This window comes from Mytilus trossulus, chromosome 6 (assembly GCF_036588685.1).
Source record: "Mytilus trossulus isolate FHL-02 chromosome 6, PNRI_Mtr1.1.1.hap1, whole genome shotgun sequence".
NCBI lineage: Eukaryota > Metazoa > Mollusca > Bivalvia > Mytilida > Mytilidae > Mytilus > Mytilus trossulus.
In genome coordinates this window covers 73711611-73732818 of record NC_086378.1, presented here as the reverse complement: position 1 = coordinate 73732818, position 21208 = coordinate 73711611, and the positions used below count along the sequence as shown (strand labels likewise).

General features: G+C 30.4%; 2 long non-coding RNA genes across 2 annotated transcripts; both read left to right on the top strand.

The window, feature by feature from the left end:
* Nucleotides 1-1630: 1630 nt before the first annotated feature.
* On the top strand, nt 1631-7992 carry LOC134723739 (uncharacterized). Its single transcript, XR_010108175.1, has 3 exons — nt 1631-1666; nt 5142-5201; nt 7908-7992. It is a non-coding gene; the product is annotated as an uncharacterized LOC134723739 (long non-coding RNA).
* A 4513-nt stretch (nt 7993-12505) lies between these two features.
* LOC134723738 (uncharacterized) lies at nt 12506-15386 on the top strand. The gene is made up of 5 exons (XR_010108174.1): nt 12506-12597; nt 13148-13258; nt 13778-13879; nt 14543-14626; nt 15314-15386. It is a non-coding gene; the product is annotated as an uncharacterized LOC134723738 (long non-coding RNA).
* Nucleotides 15387-21208: the final 5822 nt, after the last annotated feature.

The window sequence follows — 21208 nt, the reverse complement described above, 5'->3', positions numbered from 1 at the left end:
ACACATTTGTTAAGAGGGCAATATAGTTTTTACTCATGATTATAACTTGATTACAATAAAAATTCAAATAAATTTCAGGGATGAACACCATTTAACAATATGCCAATCCCTTGGTTAGAAATTCCTAGCCCAACATTAGGTAAGTGCATGTAAATAGAAATAAGAATATGTGTTATGAATACCAATGAGATACCTCTTCATCCAAGTCATAATGTGGGAAAAGTTTACAATCATAGGTCTAAGAACGGCTTTTTATAGTTAATAGTTTTAACAGATGCAAACCTTCCTCCTAGCATAGTAGTGTAACATAGAAAGACACACTATTAATTGAAATGACTTAACTTAATCAACAAGACAAGTAAACATACACTGAACAAAAGATTCGATTTACAAAATGATTTATGATACAATCTATTTAAATCCTATATTAAGGAAAAAAATAAAAGGATGAAGATGTTGAACAATATCAGAGAGACAGCTAAAACCTTGGACAAAAAATGACGTTAAATTAAATAATGTACACAGAGAAATGTATAATTTTGTTGAAAGGAGTATATGGAGTACAGAAACATATTTTACAAAATAAATAAATTTGGTGTACATTAATTACAAAAAAGATACTCAAATCAACTATTGCAAGAGACAGTGAAAAAACACATGACTTGTGCAATGCCAAAATAAAAATATAGGATTTAACATTATAATAATATATATACTGCAGCTGTCCTATTTGAGCAGTCAAATTGCATTGACTGTATATGTATATGTGATATACAGTCACTGACCGTATATCACCTTGTTTATGACGTTGACAATGCGTTTCCGTAGAGTTTTATTTATTACGCCAATCAAACATACAGGTTCGCGGAAATTTTACTCTAAACCAAATACTTTATTTAGAACACTTATAAGAGTTGCAGTAGATAAAGAATAACCATACATTGTCTCGAAATATCAATCGGTTATTTGTACTCGGCTCGAAATAGATAGAAATGCTCGGCACAGCCTCGCTTTCTACCTGTTTCTACGCCTTGTACACATATCATTGATATTTCGAGACAATGTATGTTTATTCTATATATATGTATAATTTGACATATAGATAAAGCCATCTCTATATAGAAAATGCATGAACGTAGCTGCTAAACCTGTATATACTGTGTATAAAAAAATCATATACATTTACATCAATTTTATCACAAAATGAATGATTTATTGCATTATGTTTTTTTTAGAAAATGTTAAACAAGTTTAATAAAACTAAGAACAATATTATCTCTGAAAAACATAAATTGCACATAATTATTAATGAAAAAGAATGTTCTATGTGGAAACTCAATCAAAACATGAACATTAATCAATTTAATAAAAAAAAAACATACATCGAGTACCCACTTGCAAAAGTCAAGTGCAATTGTATTCAGTTGATATTATCAGATTAATACAATGTTATTTATTTCATCACAATGAAAAATGTCGGTCACTGCTATGCACTTTAATACGCGAGCCCCATGTTTAATAATCAACCTGTATTCAAAATGAATAATTCTTATAATTTACTATTTCGGAAAAAAACTTCTAGGACTTTTGACTAAGAAATAGAATATCTTCATATTTGATTCTTATTTTGTAGGTAACACTAAGAAGACATGTGATGATTGTTACGGTAAAGTATAAAGTTTGTGATTATTTAGATACAAGGTAATGTGGTATGAGTGCCAATGAGACAACACTTTATTCAAGTAAACCATTATTGTAACGGTATTTGAGGAGACTGTCATCAAAGTGAGAGGTTTAGCGCTTGAAAACTTGGGGTTATTCACAATTTTCTACATTTGAAAATGCCTGTACCAAGTCAGGAATATGACAGTTCTTGATTCGTTTTGATGTGTTTTGTCATTTGATTTTGCCATGTGATTATGGACTTTCCGATTGGATTTTCCTCTGAGTTCAGTATTTTTGTGATTTTACTTTTTATAGGTCATAGACATAAACATGTAGGTAAAGTCTATACATACTTTGTCTTTGTTCCATGAATGATTTACTTTATTTTGAGTTTTAGGATTTGATATATGTATTCCTTGCAAAATCTACATGTCTGTCAGACATGTTGAACCTGACCGTGATATATTTTCATTGATCAGAGATCAATGTTAAATTTTCAAGTTAAGTCTCAATCTAAGCTATTGAAAGAAATGATTAAGTCACTGTTTATGGTGCATGGGAGGATAGCAAGGTGTACGTGTGTCGTCTAACAAGTTTTATATGACCATGACCTCATTTTCAAGGATCATTAGTCAGTGTTAAATAAATTCGACATTATCTACTTTTACAGAAAATATAAGGAATAGGATAACTATATTTGGTGTATTGAAGGATATTTAGAAAATGTTAGTGTGTTGTTTTGTTTTTTTATCTCACCTATGAAGAAAGTTGTAGAATGCAGTCATAGGTATTACTATCAGGCAGTGGCAATTGCGTAAACTATTTGCTGAAAGCTTCATATTTCAGAAACTAGGTAGACGAACTGGATACTTTATAGGTAGATCATAAGTATATACTTTTTGAGACCGAATTTTCTTATAATTTACCAAAATGAAGATAGTATGCTTTTTTCAAAAATGTAATAAAAAGTTAGGGTCAACGTGCTATTTTTCATGCTATGAGTCGTTGAAAATTGCCTAAATTTGGTTAGATTGTTCATAAAACCACATTTGTATGCATAACAAAAATTCTATGAGATTGAACTTTGAAATAAATTGTGAGAAGATAGTTTTTATCATATGTTTTAAGAAAATAAAAAAGAAAAAATGGTGTTACCGAACTCCTTTTCTTGCTACAAGTAAAAATAAAAAAAATTCCCTACTAGACCAGTATAATTTTTACTAAAAGAGTTATCTACCCTTAAACGCCGATTGAAAACATTATTCTAAAAACAAACAAAAAAGATTTCGTTTAAATATTTTGAATAATATATGAGATCACCATGTTTTCTTTTTATAAATAAACAGTCTAACCATTCAATTGCAAATCTATCTCCAAATTTGCATATTTTAGCAAATAACTAGACCGTTTTTGTTCTGTGATTGTACCACCCAAGATGGCGATATACCATTAATCTACCTTTATATCATATACCTAGTATTACAAAGTTTCTGTCATATGTCCTAGGTACATGACCTCATTTTCATTGTTAAGTAACTGCTTAAAAAATGGATTTCTTTTGTCATGTGAATGTCTCACTAATTATGAGTAATAGGATAACCATGTTTTCTTTATGGGTTTCCTGCAACATCCACATGTCTGTCAGACAGGGTTCACCTGATATAAACCTGTTTTCATCATGCAGTGGCGGATCCAGCAAATTTTAAAAGGGTACACTGACTGCCATTAAGAAGCCCGCTTCAGTCATGCTTCAGTTCTTCTTCACATAAAAAGGGATCACGAGGCCCTCTAGATCAACTTATGTCATGGTCAGTGGCTTAGGCTTGAGTAATCTGATAAGGTCCATTTTGCAAATACTATAAGCAGTAGGTCAACTGTATTAGATGTATATAATGAGTATCACGAGTACATATCAGTCTAACTGTTTTTATCTGTTCTAGACCTTAATTTCATGGATCATCGGTAAATCTGAGGTTTGTGCGATTTGTAATTTTCTAAAGTATTATAAGCAACAGGTCAACTTTATTGGTGTATGCAATGATTGTGAGATGTGTATGTCTGTCTGCCAGTTACCATCTGACCTTGATGTAATTCTCATTGTTTATTGTTTGATGTAAAGTTTCTGTGTTTTTGTCTGTTTTTCAAGTATTATTAGCAATAGATCAAAAAAAATTGGTGTATGGGATAACTGTAATTGGTACATGACAATTTCACAGGTTTCATCTAACCTTGACCTTATTATCAAGGTTTATTGGTCAATGTTTAGTTGTGTTGTTTGGTCTCTTTTGCTACTATATTTGGTTTAAGGTGTTTATGCCTGTCTGGCAGGTGTTGGACAACATTCATTTTTGGTCCCTTGTCTGATTTGGTTATAATAAAGCATAGGTCAATTATATTTACAAACCTTTGCCTTATAGACCTTCAAGATAAAATGAATGTTCAGTATATCAGGCGAGATATTTCAGCGTGTGCACTTTTGTCCAATTATCATGATTATAATAGATAAACACTGCAGACTACAAAAATTGTCTGCAATACCCGAACAAGATGTACAAAAATGTTTATTTGCTAATTACCGAAATCCATGAATAATCAATATGGATGACTTATTCAGAAATTATTGCACTGAATGATATTAATTTGCTAATTTAAATTTTCTAATTCTAAAAACTATACTTTGATGTGTAATAGGTAGACAGCAATTCAAAATTTTCAGAAACACCAATATTACAGAAATCATTAGACAGCTTCTTATATGAGTAATTGCCCATTGATAACAATTTTTGACAATTTTTTCATGTTATAAAAAACATTATGAAAAAAATGTGGTATGACAGCCAATGAGCCAACTCTCAACAAGAGACCGAATGACACAGAAATTAACAACTCTATGTCGTCGTATGGCCTTCTACAATGATCAAAGACCATACTGAATAGTCCGCTATAAATCGAAGGGCTCGAAATGATAAATGTAAAACCATTTAAACGAAAAAATTAACGGCCTTATTTATGTACAAAATAGTTAACGAAAAGAAATTTGTAACGCACCAACAAAAGACAACTACTGGATTACAGGCTCCTGATTTGGGACGGGCACATACATACAGAATATGGAGGGGTTAAACATTTTAGCGGAATCTAAACCCCCTCTCTTACCTGGAACAGTGATATGACAGTACAACAGAAGACAATTCTGCCTATTATCTTTAACATCTATAAAAGATGACTAGAAAAAGTTATCAGAAGAATTGGTCAAAAATACAATTTTACCCAAATTACATATATGAGTGAAAAAATGGATGACCACCTTATTGGAATGGAAGAAAAAGGAAAACAATAATATTTATAACTATCTTGAAAAAAACGTTCCCAAAATTAGTTGCTTTATATCTTGCATTTTTTTTTTGTTGACAAATTGAACTGTCCCACTGAATAAGAAAAATAGTCGTAATCTATATCAGGAATTTGTTTAAAAGGTCAAACTACTGCACAAAGGATCAAGAAAAAGATATATAGCATATTGGAACAAAGACAAGGTAAAACATAAAATAGCAAGCTCACATTCTAGTTAATTGAGTAGATACGATCACTAGTTCACTCATTAGATCTAATGGCATATCATATCTGCCAGAAGAGTGTAGTTTATGACACGTCATTTTAAAAGGAATAACTATTTTGGAAAAAAATGCACAATCATACCACATCTTCTTTTCTATAGTATTAACATGGTTGTATTTATTTTTCCTTTCAGTGTTTTGAGAAGGAGATATGATCTGTAGCTGACTTGGTTTTTTTTTATCAATTTTAAAGAAATAAAGCAATCAATCATACGTCCGTCATTCTTTGTTTCCCATGACAAAATATGTGTCTTATGACATCTTGGATAAATCGAAATAATGTCTATTTTCTTTCAGACAGTTTTACAAAACTAGACAAGAACTTTCTTTCATTCATTTCAACTTCTTATAGTAGTTATGGCCCCTGAAACACATTTATTTTACTCGGTTGTTCCTTGTAAATCTGAATGCAAATATATTTGCTGCAATTTTGTTAAAGCTTTCTTCTCTAACGAGATAGGTAAACATGCTAGAAATACTTAATAAAGGTGTGATGAGATGATCGAAGCTGTAAAGTTTTACCTTGATAATCCTATATTGATATTCGTTTCGGCAACAAAGTAAATAGATATAATGTAGGTAGTCCAATGGATACTAATTGAGCCCCTTTAAAATCAGACTTGTTTTTGTACTGTTATGAATCACAATTACAAAACTTAGTAAGAACCCGTCTTAATTGCATTTTATTGATAAATTCAGAGAACAATTAACGTTATAGTGATGATTTTTTTCCGTTAAATAATCAAGAAATGTTTAAATAGGTTGCCTAATTGTACCCAAAGGATCTTACTAAAAATAAATCAAGTAATAACTGTCTTAGATTTAGATATTTTAGTTTTACAAGTCAAACTCCAAACAAAATACGACAAAAGGGACGATTTTTCTTCTTGGATATTGATGTTCCTTTGGCACCATCTTACGGTGTTATTACGGTATATTTCACAATTAGTTTGCTATGACCGTAGCCCGTGCATGCTGTGACGGTCTTGATTTTAACTGGTACATTTGATTAAGCCAGGGATATCGTTATCACAAAATACTTAAAACCTTTACTGAATTATTCTATAGATATGAAGATTTGGTTTTGACGTTTGGTTTGTCGAAAACTTATTTCAAACGGCATAGCAAATTCATCTATTTTTTACGGAAAGTTGATTTACCGTGCACAAAAATTCAAAAAAGATCCTGGTAAGCTTATCGATCCTTTAAATAAACTTATTCTTTTTAAGTTTACCAATTCAACACGGTAATTAGATCATTGGATATTGTTTTTTATTGGTATTACTATTGATTTTGTTATCAGTAAATTAATAGCAAACTAAGTATCATTATTTTATACATATACATGGATTGAACAAGGGCATGTTTTTCTCTGACTGTTTGTGACGTCTTTACACTAAATCCATAAGGTGTATACTGATTGATAATTTAATCTTAAATGCATGTTTGTTTTATTGGTTGTTAGTGGCTTTTAACTAGCTGTCAGTAAATCAGATAGTACTAAGTGTCTTTTTGTTGTTGGGTTATACAAAATCCCGGCCATGTCCACTCTGTGTGTTTTATCTTGCTAGACGTTTTCTTATTTGTGGTCTTCTGATTAATTAAGCCTTTTTCAACTGATTTTTATAGTTCGTTCTTATGTTGTACTATTACAACACGGTCCAAGGTTAAGTGACATGTTTAACCCCGACACATTCTGTATGTATGTGCCTGTCCCAAGTCGGAAGCCTGCAATTCAGTGGTTGTCATTTGTTGATTTGTTAAATGCTTGTTTTTCCTTCATTTCTTTAACATAAATTGGACCGTAAGTTTTCTCGTTTTGATTTTAAAAATTTGTCATTTCGGAGACTATGCTGTATGGGCTTTTCTCATTGTTGAAGGCCATATGGTGATCTATAGTTGTTAATTTCTCTGTCATTGGGTCTCTTGTTGAGAGTTGTCTCATTGGTAATCATACCAAATCTTCTTTTTTATACTGTACAGTATCAGAATCATATGAAAGGAGAACTCAGTTGTAGAGATAAGTTTGTGCCATGAGTTTCACATTTCATCCTAGAAAGGGAAGGGGATTGTACTTACGACGTAAGGAACATATCCGATATCATTTGTGAGACGGTTTTTCCATAACTGTCAACCAACTCGTGATGGCGTCCGTAAAATTTACGAAGGGATGATTTCAACTTCACCATTTAGAACTCTTGGTTCTTTCTTATGATTCTGATACTGTACAGTATAAAAAAGAAGATGTGGTATGATTACCACTGAGACAAATCTCAACAAGAGACACAATGACAGAGAAATTAACAACAATAGATCACCATACGACCTTCAACAATGAGAAAATTTACGAAGGGATGATTTCAACTTCACCATTTGGATCTCTTGGTTTTTTTTTATACTAAGTGTAATGAAAACTAGTGGCGTACATGACAAAAATGTGCTGGGAACGTGTCATTAGTGGCATTTTTGGTGCAAATAGATTTCTTAATAACTTGTACTCATAAAAAAGGTACCCAGAAAAGTATATACATTCTAGATCCGTCAGCATCCTGAATGGAACATCCATATTTTTGTTTAAAGTTCATATAATCTGCTTGTTCAAGTATGAGTTTGTACAATTTTCAGAAAACTTGGATGTGACCAGCTATATAAAAAAGAAGCCTACCTATAGGTATTCTAATAGGGTTTTAAAGGCAACTAGATTCAACCAAGGTTTGTGAGATATTTGCAATTGTATAGTATAAATCCAAGTCAATAGATCTTAGATTTGATATGACTCATGATACAAATAATCAACGTTACCAATTTTGATGCAGCAATTAAAAAGTAAAGTCTGAGACATCGCAGCTTCAGATTATGGGGAAATGATTCGTATTGGTTTAAATGTAAAATTATCAATTGTGACATACTTTAGTCATTGCAACTTTTGTCAAACAATATATTCATCTTGATTATACTTTCAAATTGCAAGAAGTATTAAATATTCAATGGTAAACATTTTGATATACCAGTGATGCACTATTACATGTATCTTTGTTTAAATAAAGGCTAAAACGTTTCGGAATAATTTCTCTTTTACAAGTTGGAAATTTGGTTTCAAATGTGTTTCAAACATTTTAACGTTTTATGAATTCGTTTGTTCACAGCTGATAAAATTTCATACATATTTTCGCTTTGATATATGAATTGTTGAGCAAAAGTGGTGACGTAAGCAGGTTTATTGAAAATAATGCAACATAATTCGCGAAATGTGCCAGCCAATCAGGCATGGTCAGCCTAAAAAAAAATTGGCGAGGTCTTTCTGAACTTGGCTGTTTTTTTAAGGTCAATTGGTCATTTCAAAGCACAATTGAACACTGAAGTAAAACAAAAACAAACGCAAACATACATACACATGAACTATTTGAAAGCAAGTGCCATATTTCTTACTTAGTTCTTGGAGAGAAGTTAATAAGTGAATTAATAATTTGACGATGTATAATGAATCTAGTATTTTTCATGTCTGGTTTTTAATATATAGTAGTCTGTTGGTTTCCCTGTTGGGATAAATTTGCACTAATAGTGCCCTGTATAGCTTGCTCTTCGGTATGAACCAAAGGTCATTGTCGAAGGCCGTACTTTGACCTAAATTTGTTAACGATTTACACATTGAGACTTAGTTTCAGAGTAAATATCTCATTGGCACTCAAAAGAAATTGTCTTATTTATATTTGCAGACGAGATTCGAGCATTAAAGTATTTAGAACCACGGCAGGATGACAGTTTACCAGAGCAGCAAATATGTTATCCGGAATCTCAAATCACAGAAAATTCATTCATACAAGAAGGTAATTAAATCATCAAATAAAAGCACAGCAAGTTTAAAACATGTTTTTACATAGTGCTAATTATTTCATCTTAAACTGCGAAGATTGTTAAGTATGTAGGGAAAATCTGTTTGTAAATGATTTTTCAAAGATTATTATAACTTTGTATGTTTAATGAATTATATGATAATAGCAACTTTTTTGAAAAAGGTGCTCATCAAATATTGAATTCATGAAAATAAAAAAAAATTGAAGGCATGCATCAATTGGACATCACTATTTACTATTTTTGTAGAGCCTGGCACATTTGTTCAAGGCAAAACAAATTAATCTTACAAGGTGTAAATTTGCAAAACCTTCATGGAAATTTTAAGAATCTTGGACAACCTTTTTGTGATCAAAAGGCAGTATCAATAGCAAGATTAAAAAAGATTCTCTTTCCAGTTTTTAATATTTTACTAATAAAAGATCAGGGTTAAATTGTCTCGTCTGTGATTGCAGTTGTTGATAGTTAGACACAGAGATTGTAATTTGCTGGTTACCATATTTACCAGACAAAGTCTACCTAGAATAAACCTCATTTTATGGACGATTTATTAAGGGTAAAATTACTCCATTAAGTCAATTTATCAAATACTATGAGGATTATAAAGTTTTTGTTGATCATGTCATTCAGGCAGGTTTCATCTGACCTTGACTTCATTTTTATTGTTATTTTATTATTTGAACTCTTGGTTTTTTTCCCTGTTTCTACTGTAACCAATGGTTTAAAATTCAGTTATAGAGAAGTCCGAGTCCGATGTCAGAAGATGTAACAAAAGAAAATTAATAAAATGACAATAATACATAAATAACAACAGACTACTAGCAGTAAACTGACATGCCATCTTCAGACCTTAATTAAACTTATTGAAAGATTATGTCTTCATCATAGGAATATCAGGCACAATTCCTCCCGTTAGAGGTTTAGTATCATATTTTTATAGAATATATGAGAAGAAAATAACCTGTGTCATGCCAATGGCTGTTTTTCTTTTAAATACATGTGTTTTATTCCGATGCAAAGACCCTATAAGTGAATCAATATTAATGCCAAAATATGCAATCTTTAATAACCTGACAACAGTATCGTAACTATATTCCTTCTCACGATTATATGTATGCTGGAGATGACAATGTAAAAGCGTTGACCGAAGTACATTTTGTATGAAGCGCGGAAGCGCTTCATTCTAAAAATGTAAGCACGGTCAACGCTTTAACAACCCTATAAAGTTACAAAAAGAAGCATTCAATACTTATAATTACATTTTTTAGCTAGGATTATAAAAACAAGATTTTCATGAAGTTAAATTTTTAAATTCACCTGTGCACTTTATTGTGGGACCTCGTGTCATTATGAATGAAATGTTATTGTCTCATGCAACTGCTTACGGAATAACATGTGATGTGCAATTAGCCAATCAGAATAACGTATTATAATGAAACCTACATCTAATGTAATTATTATCATTTAAACATTCGATTGTCAGAAAAGTTCTTAATTTAAAGTCATGTATGACTCTTGAAATACCATTTGTAATCTCATGATGTACACATGATTTTGTTAAGATATACTTTTATTCAAATTATAGAGTAAAGTTTTAATTTTTATTTCTTTAGCTTATCATGAATTAGGAGTAGACAAGTTAAGCATTTGCTATAGTCGAGAAGACACAATCCAGACACACATTTTTACTCATATAAATAACCATAAAGGAGATTGCACTGCAGGTATTGAATTTAATATTTACTGAAATATATCATAATTTGATTTTTTCATGTTGCGAGTACGTGTTTTCATTTTAAAATTTGTGATATATTGATTGTAACTCATTCAAGTTAAACTGATTAACAAGACAACTGTTACTCTTCTTAATGCAGTAACAAGACGATAAAGAGGACCTGTAAGCAGAACAAAAAATATCAGCAACAAAAGATAAAAGTAAAGAGAATTTTAAGTATGCATTATATCCTACCAAACAATGTTGAAATGCTAATTGTTGAAACTTGCATAGAGTGAGATCCACATGCTCTTTTTGTTCTTCTCTTGTTCATATATCATCTCTTCTAAAACCACCTAAATTTTAAATGACTAATTGATACGAATTTCCGATAGTTGTATTTTATGTTTCTATTTTCACAGATGGATGCTTGAAAAGTTTGGCGGAAATCATTACATGGGATCTCATTAGATTATTAGACTATTTTCACAGTTCAACTACACTACCTTTGAATGGATTCAAAGGTAATATACTAATTGAACAGTACAAAAAATATTGTAGTAGTCTTCTGTAAATATAAGATCAGAATTTAAAAAAGATAATCTTAGAAATTTACATTAACGACAAAAAGGTGATGCATAACAACTTAAAGCTCTATTTTTTTTATTGTCTGTTATAAAACATAAGTTGATTTTTCTCTTACCAACTTATCTGTACTGCTCACTAATCATGTGCATTCTGGTTTATAATTCTTTTTAAGAAAAACTAATTCAAAACATTTAAATGTTGAATACTCACCAACAACTTTCAGAAAAAAGGGAAAAAGCAGTATACTTGACGTGTCTTACAGCTCAGAGCTTGTCGTCTGTCTTTGGAATATTTAATATTATTATGCCAATTATCATCTTTTAAACATTCGATTGTCAGAAAAGTTCTTAGTTTAAAGTCATGTATGACTATTGAAATACCATTTGTAATCTCGTGATATAAAAATGATTTTGTTAAGATATAGTTTTATTCCAATTAAAGAGTAAAGTTTTCATTTGTATTTCTTTAGCTCGTCCTGAATTAAGAGCAGACAAGTTAAGCATTTGCTTTAGTCAAGAAGACACAACCCAGACACACAATAAAACTCAAATAGACAACTATGAAGGAGATTGCAGTGCAGGTATTGAATTTAATATTTAATAAAATATCATAATTTAGATTTTTGTCTGTTGCGAGTACGTGTTTTCATTTTGAAATTTGTGATACATTGATTGTAACTCTATCAAGTTAAACTGATTAACAAGACAACTGTTACTCTTCTTAATGCAGTAACAAGACGATATAGAGGACATGTAAGCAGAACAACACAATATCAGCAATAAAAGATAAAAGTAAAGAGAACTTTATGTATGCATTATATTCTACCCAAAAATGTTGAAATGCTAATTGTTGAAACTTGCATAGAGTGAGATCCACATGCTCTTTATGTTCTTCTCTTGTTCAAATATCATCTCTTCTAAAACTACCTAAATTTTAAGATTAAATTCAAACACTCATGTTTTATAGTGTAATTAAATTAACTTTGCCATTCATGAATATACAAAATGACTAATTGATATGAATTTCCCATAGTTGAATTCTATGTTTTTATTTTCGCAGATGGATGCTTGAAAAGATTGGCGGAAATCATTTCATGGGATCTCATTAGAATATTAGACTATTTTCACAGTTCAACTACACTACCTATACATGGATTCAAAGGTAATATACTAATTGAACAGTACAAAGAATATTGTAGTCGTCTTCTGTAAATATAAGATCAGAATTTAAAAAAAGATAATCTTAGAAATTTACATTAACGACAAAAAGGTGATGCATAACTGGATTAAGCTCTGTTTTTTTATTGTCTGTAATAACACTTAAAAGTGGAATGTTTCCTTATCAACTTATCTGTAATGAGCAATTTTGGTTATAATTATTTTTTAGAAAAACTAAATCAAAACATTAAATGTTGAATTCTTACAAAAAGTTTCTAATAAGGAAAAAGAATTATTTGTTATCTTCCTTTAAATAATGTTAGATTATGTGTTTTCGTTGTGCATCAAGGTCATAGCACATCTGTCTTTGTAGTATTTCATTTATCTTGACCGATATCATCTTTTAAACATTCGATTGTCAGACAAAAATCTCAGTTTAAAGTCATGTATGACTGTTGAATTACCATTTGTAATCTCATGATGCATATATGATTCTGTTAAGATATGCTTTTATTCAATTTATAAAGTTTAGTTTTCTTTTGTATTTTTTATAGCTTATCCTGAGTTAAGAGTAGACCAGTTAAGCATTTCTTATAGTCGAGAAGACACAAGCCAGACACACATTTTTACTCAAATAAATAACTATAAAGGAGATTGCAGTTCAGGTATTAAATATGAATTGAAATCTTGTTTTTTGGGGGGGTTTTGATAGGTTGCTGACCTGAATTTAAGTTAAAAAAAATAATATGTTTTAGAATTTTGTCCATTGTGCATATGATTTTGAAATTTTTGATACATTGATTGTAACTTTATAAAGTTAAACTGATTATCAAAACAAGATCTACATAAACTCACCATTATCAAAATTGTCAATTACCTTGTTTTAGGAGTTATTGTCTTTAATTGAAAACTTTTACCCTTCTTTGTGCAAAAACAAGAAGAAAAAAAAGAAACTGTAAGCACACCAACATTTTAAGCAATAAAAGATAAACAATGAAGCTAATTTAGTCATGCATTAAATCCTACTCTAAAGAGTATCTTGTTCAAATATTGTCTTTTCTTTAACTACATAAATTTTACAATTAAAAGTCCATGCACTCATGTTTCAAAGTGTAATTTGGCCATTCATGGTTACACAAATATATGGATTTTCAATTGTTAAATTCTATATTTTATTTTTACAGATGTATGTTTGAAAAGATTGGCGGAAATAATTCATTTGCATCCTATAAGAATACTAAATCATTCCAACAGATCAACTTCACTGCCTTTTAATGGATTTAGAGGTACGAAAATTGACTGAAAGTCCAAAGAATAATAAAGTCTCCTAAATAGTCAATCTTAAATGATAAAAAAATCTGAGAAATTTATATTCATGACAAGAATGATGATGCTAGTAAACAATCTTCAAGGAAACATTTTTTTATTGTCTGTAATACGAATATATGTTGACTGTTTCTTAATAAACCTACCAGTACTGCTCACTTAAATGTGCATTGTTTGTCATTGCTGTTAGGGCGAAAAAATGAATGTGTGAATAATAAGTACCAAGAAGATAAATCATGTGACATAAAGGACACATTATTACCAGTTTTTGTGAAATGCTATTTTCAATACAACGTATTGGAAGATTTTTTTTAAAAGTAGTTTAACCTCTCATGTTATGTGCTTATGATTAAATTGCAAGCTGTTCAATAGAGTACTTATTTACATTTTGTTGACTAAACAATTTTTCATCTCTCATCAACACACTATAAAGTCATATGTGAACACCATTTGCAAAAGGTAATAATGTGTAGTCTTTTTTATGGTCAATGCTATCAATCCACACACTAAATCACATTAAGCAAATCAAACAGCTTTACTTCAATTTCAATATTCATGAATGAAGACGAGTTGTCTTCTCTCAGTTCTTCATAACCAGGATTTCTTATCTTTCTTTTTGACAGATGTTGATAATAGTTTGATCAATCCTGTATGTGCTGACATACCACATGTGATAGATAAAACAAAATCGGGAAGAAAAATTAAAGGTATGAAGATTAGTGTATATAGTCTTTGTCACATTATTTTTTATCGCATCCATATGCTATTTAACTATCAACCATTACGTTTCATGTCAATTCTTCACAATTTCTTAATTATAGAAGAGTTAAGGAATTTTGGTAAATATAGACAAAGGACACAAAAAAGGCATTCACAGAAATTCTGTAAATGTTTTTAAATATCTTGGTCTCTACAATATCAAGAAAAAAAGCTAAATATAAGAAATGGATGGATTATTTGTAGACGTTTTATAAAACTGGAAGTTTGAATGGCAAACATGCTGACATTAATGACAAATGATAACCGGTTAACTAAGATAATTTCATTAGAAGTAAATTAAACACTGACATGTTGTGTGTTTTTTGATTTTGAAATTACAAGCAGTTTGAATGAAAAACATTCATTTATTTCAAATTGCTTTAAAATGTAGCTTCCTCTGAAGTTTTTCATTCTTATCAACGAATCTTGAGGTGATATCTGAACTTATACTGCAAAAGCTTATAATTTCAAGAATTTCTCATTTTACTTTATGGTCAATGTCATAAAACCACATACTTGAATCTCATAATTGAAAAGCTTCAACTCAAAGAAGAGTATTCATCATAAAGGAAGAATGCAAGTTTTCTTACAATTCTATATAACCATTGTATTCTATCTTTCTACCTTTATAACAGATATTGATGATAGTTTGGCCGATCCTGTTGCAGAGGACGCACCACATGGGAAAGAAGAAACAAGTGATGGAAGAAACAAACAAGGTATATTATATTCCATACTATGAATAGCAGTGTATATGGTTCTTGACACAGTAATTTTTCATGTCTAGAAGCAATCTGAATACTTAGAAATAGCGATTTACTCAAACATTTTTCCAACGAAGTCATATCTGGTAAATATGAAAAAGAAATGTCTCAGAAATAAGGAATGGAATATTTGCAGACGTTTTAAAACAATGAAGGTTCAAAAGACAAGAATGCTCAAATTAATGACAGATGATAACCTGTTTTTGTTGCAGATAATCACGATACAAAAAAGTAAGAAAATTTTACTTAGGAAGAAGATTAAACACTGACATGATGTGTGTTTTTGTTTTTTAAAATCACAATCAGTTTGATTAAAAACATTCATTTATTTCAAATTGTATTAAAATGTGATTACCGCTGAAGTTTTTAAATCTATTCAACGAATTTTGGAGTGATATCTGAACTTATACTACGATAGGTTATAGTTGTAAGATTTACTCATTCTACTTTATGTTCAATGTCATGCAACCACATACTTGAATCCCATAAATGAAAAGCTTCAACTCAAAGAGGAATATTACTCTTAAAGGAAGAATACAAGTTTTTTTACAATTCTATATAACCATTGTATTTTACATTGATTGCTTTTTGTGCATTTTTTCTTTGATCTTTTTTGTGATAATTTTTCATATCATGGTACTCGCTTGAGATGAAAAAAAATTATCACTAGAAACAAAGACTGCACGTGGGGCTGCTTATAATTTTGACAAGAAATTGACAACGTCGTCATAGGTAAAATAGCGATAAACAGATTATCATTGATCATCTCATATCGATTGCTTTTCTAGCTTTCGACGTACCGGCTCAAGCGAGAAAATCAATCTCGTTGAGATGATTAACGATAATCTATAATTCTACCTTTTTGACAACATTCTTAATGTGCCTGTCGCAATTCAGAAACCTATAGTTCAGTGATTTTTGGTATTGCATGTCAAATTTATTTTTCATGTATTTTATTGTTATAAATACAGCCGTTGGGTGTTTGAATTCAAATTTTCATATTTTTTCATATTGAGGCCTATCTAGCCGACTATATAAAGTGGGTTTTATCATTGTCGAAGGTCGTATGCTTGCTTATAATTGCCTTCATCGACTGCATTTGAACTAGGATGGACAATCATAACACATCTCCTAAATGTCTTATATTGTGTAGGTTATTTGATTTTTTTGTCATTTTTCGTTATTGTTTTATGTGAGAGACTAGCTATTTGTTTTATAATTTAAATAAGTAAATCTAGGGGAAAATAATTTTTGCAAATTATGCAATAAGAATACTTTAATTATATGATTCCGGTAGAAATAAATTTTTATCATTAAATAAGACATATGCTTTAAAAAATCAGTATATTTAGAATCTTGATAATTTAATATGCTTGAAGAATTCAAATTGTAAAACTCTCTGAGAAATATCATAGATAGAAAGGTATAAATCTATAAAATTTTAAACTTTTCGTATGACTATGTCATTGTTACAATATACTGCAAATTGTTTTTACAGATGGATGTTTTGTAAGATTGATTGAAGTCATTTACTTACTTCTAAATATACTAAACTATCAGAACACTTTGTTTGGAAAATTTGCAAAGAGCTGTAAAGGTATGATTCTTTTTAAAAATGCCTAATAATAATATGTATTTAGTCAAAATGTTTCTAAAATTGCTCTTAATTGAAAACGTATGCTAGCCTTCCAAATTAGGGCTGTTTCATAAAGAGATACTTGAGACCCAGGAAAGGCACTTTGAAATCTGTACTATTGATGAGTGTCATTGGAAATTCTAATGAAATTCTAAATGATCCTCTAAAGATCGGAATATCATGATGAAAGTGACTTCCTGGGTACCATGTATGTTTAAATATACCTTTTTCAACGCGATATGTGGACATAAAAACAACGGTTGTCCTTCCGTTTGGTTATATTAGCACTCAAACGTGTATAATTCCTGACAGATTTTTATAAAACTTATACCATAGGTTTATATCAGCAATGTCTTGGACAGTTCTTATGTTTTTCTAATCTGTAATACCAATATTTTGTTAAATGTTTTCTTATGAAAGAATCTTAACTGCACACTCATCTATACATTGATTATCCTTTATTGAGACATAACCAGGTTTATTAAATAAATCATTGGGGCTGAACGTATTGATTCTACCATGGTTGGCCCTTAAGCTTAATTTCAACCACAAGTTGTTGCTTATTTTCATGGATCCATTGTAATGGTTATTTTCTGTTTTACTTGTAGTAACGCTGAAAGGGTTGATATTAAAAACTTTCACCAAAAATGTGATCATAGTTAGTAAAACTGACAGTACATTGCATCATCATCACTCTTGTTTTATAGGAGTACAAAAAAATAAAGGAATAGCTGTCGTATGTTTTTCACTGATGATAGGATTTGGAGGTGGTGCTTCATCTTCGAACGGTGTCTGTTCAGGTAATATCGGTTAATTGAATAAACTATCACGGGATGTTAAAAACGATTAAGATTGATCGAAAGTCATGAACAATTCTATATACTTATGATAAATCTTAGTCGTTATTTTATTTTTGTGAAATCGACTCAATGTCTGCAGGAGACAGTTAGAATAATTTTGAGTATGTCTTTCTAAGTAGTCCTAACATGGTCAACGAAGTACAAATAGGTATCAAAGTTACCAGGATTATAGTTTAGTACGCCAAACGCGCGTTTCGTCTACATAAGACACATCAGTGACGCTCATATCAAAATATTTATAAAACCAAACAAGAACAAAGTTGAAATGCACTGAGGATCCAAAATTCCAAAACGTTGTGCCAGTTACGACCAAGGGAATCTATGCCTGGGATAAGAAAATCCTTAATTTTTCGAAAAATTCAAAGTTTTGTTAACAGGAAATTTATAAAAATGACCACATTATAAAATATAGCAAGGAAATGCTGAATTGTCTAAGTTAGATTGAGGAATTATTTATACGTTTTTAACTCGCTGGGACTTTTTTTTTAAATCCTCTGAAACTACTGTTCCAAATTTAATATAACTTGACAAAAATTAGCTTTCAAGTATTTAGTAAAATGTGGCTGATCTCCCCACCTACCAATTCAAGCAATTAGGCTGAAATGTCTAAAACAAAACATAGGAGTTATATTAATTTTCTAGTCTCTCATTTTGAACTCTGCTTTAATAAAACATATCTTAAAGAGGCATACTTTTCAGGATGTATATTCACATAAAAAATGTTTGAGGACTTGGTTAAAAGTAAAATCACAAAAATACTGAACTCAGAGGAAAATCAATACGGAAAGTCCATGATCACATGGCAAAATCAAATAACAAAACGCATCAAAAACGAATAGACAAGAACTGTGATATTCCTGACTTGGTACAGGCATTTTCAAATGTAGAAAATGGTGGGTTAAACCTGGTTCTATAGCGCTAACCCTCTCTCTTTAATAACAGTCTCATCAAATTCCGTTATATTTACATGATGCGTTAAATAAACAGTCACAATTAATAAAATAGTCAAAATATGGGTACATCAGTCATCATCGATAACAATTTTAAAAGGGACAATTTAACAGAACACAAAAACATCTATCTACGAACACATGGATTGACTTGAGTGTCTGACGTCATAAAATTTGTATAAGTCACATAAATTTGTCGTTACCCTAGATGGATGAAAATTAAAAGAGATTTATATTTCTCCTATTAAAATCATGAATTCTACAAATTTTGATCATTATTGCCTATTATCTTGAAAACTGTAATCATGGTAATAAACAGAGAGAACTTTTTAATCAAAAATTATCAAAAGAAAAGATCTACAAATAGCTCTAATGGCCAAAATCGTCAGTTTATACTTTTTTTGCGTTATTGCTCTTTAATGACAATTTATCCAAATATTCTAGGTGGATTCTTCTTTTATCTTATATCTATAATTGATAGACAGAAAGACACTTGAATAGCAAACGTTATCAGTTTCATCTTACATTGGCCTCATTTTATGGTTCATTGGTGATGTTAAGTTTAGTTTTGGTTTTGTAAATACTGTAAACATAGGGTCATCTTTTTGTGTGTTGAATGAATAAACATGTTGGTCTGGTCTTGACGTCATTTTCATGGAAAATATTTCTTACCTTTAAATATATGATTTTATGTATTTTGTTTTAGTTTCAAGTCATTTAGAAGGAATTCCTTCTGAATCATTAGAAGTTGGAAAAGGTATGAAGCTGATTTGCAGACACAATTGTAGTAAAGGTACACCTAGATGGGACCAAGATAAGCCGATTGGTAGAGAGCTTACCTTTAACGGAAATGTTCGAACACCAAATAAACAAAGAATAGAGTTAGATATAATCGAGAATGAATACAACATAATTTTTCGGAATGCCACATTTGCAGATATCAATTCTACGTACACCTGTCATTATGGATTTAGTTCGACACATATCAATCCAATTGATTATTATAAAGGTATATATATCCACCCCTCCTGAAATGATTTTAAGGGTTACAATCCTCACAGCATTTCTGTCTGCAATTTTGTTTTTTAACTGAAGAAATAATGACATATCTTTTTTTTTTCTTATTAAAATGTTTGTTGATATGTTTATGGTTTTGTGGTAACATTGCATATCATAATATTTTATAGTAAGCAGATTTCATTGATTTGTTTTAAAATTCGTATTTTAATAATCTCATTTAGCTCATAACAATAAAAATGTCTTATGAAAAGTTTTAGAGTAACATGCTAACTTGATTGTTTTGATTTGTTTATCATTTGAAAAACAAAGAGACGTTACTGTCGTTCTTGGTATTAGTTCTGATCTTGGAATTACGATGGATGAAAAAGTTTAACAGATCTTGGATGGTTTGAAATGTCATCCAGACCAACATGTTCTTTTTTGCATTTTCTATATCAGACTTTCAACGCATTCCTTAAGTTATGTTTGCCAACTCACCTCTAAGTTTAACCTTTGTTTTTCTCTCACAATGTCTTAGGAAAGGATTAATGTTTAGAAACCAATTAACATTCAATTAAAGGTAGGACAAGACACTTCTATCAATAATTCGTTCACTGTGATCACAATGTTTGCACCCATAGAGAGAAGGTTGTATACTTGTTTGCAATGCCTTCATTTGTCACGAGTGAAACTTGCACCATCACAGCAGCGATTGGTTTTGGTTGACTAGTATTTTATGGTCACTATCCACTCTCTTGATAAAAGTTAAAAATTGAGAACAAAAATATGATTTGTGTTGACGTTCACAAAATCATGTTCAATGAATGTTTCACATGCAATTGGAATAATGGGTTATAATCATGCAGTGCACGGCATTATGAAGATTGCCAGTTATGTATAGACGTCAAGAATAGCTTTATTTTCATTCAATGAGGAAATTACTGTACAGTACAAATTTCAATTGCTCTGGATTAGTAACTACAGGTGTTTCTTTTTCTGATGCAGTATCTGTGATATTACCTAAAAATCGAAATTATGTATTCATCTTGTTACTTGTTATGTACAAGATGTATTAGTTTTGTATCAGGACATAATACCCTTTTCTTTTGTTTTCCATTTATTTACTTTTGAGGAATGTGAAGCAGGTGTTTAAAATTCCTGAACTTCTCCGACTTCACACTATATAAAAATAATGTAACCTCATTTTAACTATTCCAATAATAATTTTTGCTTCAGTGTCAACACTTAAACCATTTTACTTTTCATGTGTTTTATTACCACAATAAATTTTCCTAATTCCATATTTAGGTAGGCAATTAAT